Genomic DNA, 2,500 nt, shown 5'->3' with positions numbered 1-2,500 from the left:
GGCCAAAACAGCCCAAAAACGGGCCAAAACTGGCCATTTTTTGCTGCGCGAGCGAGCGGAGAGCGGCGAACAGCGAGCGAAGCGCGAGGCAGCACCGTCCCTGCTATACGAAAGCCCCATCCAGCCCTGTGCCACCCGGGGGGTTCCAGGGTGCTGAGATGGCTGACATTTTGCTCCGCTCACGACGGTCACCGCGCCACACAAGAACAGCCCAAAAACAGGCCAAAACAGCCCAAAAACGGGCCAAAACTGGCCATTTTTGGCTGCGCGAGCGAGCGGCGAGCGGCGAACAGCGAGCGAAGCGAGAGGCAGCACCGTCCCTGCTATACGAAAGCCCCATCCAGCCCTGTGCCACCCGGGGGGTTCCAGGGTGCTGAGATGGCTGACGTTTTGCTCCGCTCACGACGGTCACCGCACCACGCAAGAACAGGCCAAAAACTGGCCAAAACAGCCCAAAAACGGGCCAAAACTGGCCATTTTTGGCTGCGCGAGCGAGCGGCGAGCGGCGAACAGCGAGCGAAGCGAGAGGCAGCACCGTCCCTGCTATACGAAAGCCCCATCCAGCCCTGTGCCACCCGGGGGGTTCCAGGGTGCTGAGATGGCTGACGTTTTGCTCCGCTCTCGACGGTCACCGCGCAATGCAAGAACAGGCCAAAAACTGGCCAAAACGGCCCAAAAACGGGCCAAAACTGGCCATTTTTGGCTGCGCGAGCGGCGAGCGGCGGACAGCGAGCGAAGCGAGAGGCAGCACCGTCCCTGCTATACGAAAGCCCCATCCAGCCCTGTGCCACCCGGGGGGTTCCAGGGTGCTGAGATGGCTGACGTTTTGCTCCGCTCTCGACGGTCACCGCGCAATGCAAGAACAGGCCAAAAACTGGCCAAAACGGCCCAAAAACGGGCCAAAACTGGCCATTTTTGGCTGCGCGAGCGAGCGGCGAGCGGCGGACAGCGAGCGAAGCGAGAGGCAGCACCGTCCCTGCTATACGAAAGCCCCATCCAGCCCTGTGCCACCCGGGGGGTTCCAGGGTGCTGAGATGGCTGACGTTTTGCTCCGCTCTCGACGGTCACCGCGCAATGCAAGAACAGGCCAAAAACTGGCCAAAACGGCCCAAAAACGGGCCAAAACTGGCCATTTTTGGCTGCACGAGCGAGCGGCGAGCGGCGGACAGCGAGCGAAGCGAGAGGCAGCACCGTCCCTGCTATACGAAAGCCCCATCCAGCCCTGTGCCACCCGGGGGGTTCCAGGGTGCTGAGATGGCTGACGTTTTGCTCCGCTCTCGACGGTCACCGCGCAATGCAAGAACAGGCCAAAAACTGGCCAAAACGGCCCAAAAACGGGCCAAAACTGGCCATTTTTGGCTGCACGAGCGAGCGGCGAGCGGCGGACAGCGAGCGAAGCGAGAGGCAGCACCGTCCCTGCTATACGAAAGCCCCATCCAGCCCTGTGCCACCCGGGGGGTTCCAGGGTGCTGAGATGGCTGACGTTTTGCTCCGCTCTCGACGGTCACCGCGCAATGCAAGAACAGGCCAAAAACTGGCCAAAACGGCCCAAAAACGGGCCAAAACTGGCCATTTTTGGCTGCACGAGCGAGCGGCGAGCGGCGGACAGCGAGCGAAGCGAGAGGCAGCACCGTCCCTGCTATACGAAAGCCCCATCCAGCCCTGTGCCACCCGGGGGGTTCCAGGGTGCTGAGATGGCTGACGTTTTGCTCCGCTCTCGACGGTCACCGCGCAATGCAAGAACAGGCCAAAAACTGGCCAAAACGGCCCAAAAACGGGCCAAAACTGGCCATTTTTGGCTGCACGAGCGAGCGGCGAGCGGCGGACAGCGAGCGAAGCGAGAGGCAGCACCGTCCCTGCTATACGAAAGCCCCATCCAGCCCTGTGCCACCCGGGGGGTTCCAGGGTGCTGAGATGGCTGACGTTTTGCTCCGCTCTCGACGGTCACCGCGCAATGCAAGAACAGGCCAAAAACTGGCCAAAACGGCCCAAAAACGGGCCAAAACTGGCCATTTTTGGCTGCGCGAGCGAGCGGCGAGCGGCGGACAGCGAGCGAAGCGAGAGGCAGCACCGTCCCTGCTATATACGAAAGCCCCATCCAGCCCTGTGCCACCCGGGGGGTTCCAGGGTGCTGAGATGGCTGACGTTTTGCTCCGCTCACGACGGTCACCGCACCACGCAAGAACGGACCATAAACAGGCCAAAACAGCCCAAAAACGGGCCAAAACTGGTCATTTTTGGCTGCGCGAGCGAGCGGCGAGCGGCGAACAGCGAGCGAAGCGTGAGGCAGCACCGTCCCTGCTATACGAAAGCCCCATCCAGCCCTGTGCCACCCGGGGGGTTCCAGGGTGCTGAGATGGCTGACGTTTTGCTCCGCTCACGACGGTCACCGCGCCATGCAAGAACGGACCAAAAACAGGCCAAAACAGCCCAAAAACGGGCCAAAACTGGCCATTTTTGGCTGAGCGAGCGAGCGGTGAGCGGCGAACAGCGAGCGAAG

This window comes from Musa acuminata, unplaced genomic scaffold, assembly GCF_036884655.1.
Source record: "Musa acuminata AAA Group cultivar baxijiao unplaced genomic scaffold, Cavendish_Baxijiao_AAA HiC_scaffold_504, whole genome shotgun sequence".
Lineage (NCBI taxonomy): Eukaryota > Viridiplantae > Streptophyta > Magnoliopsida > Zingiberales > Musaceae > Musa > Musa acuminata.
Note: the sequence above shows the minus strand (reverse complement) of the source record.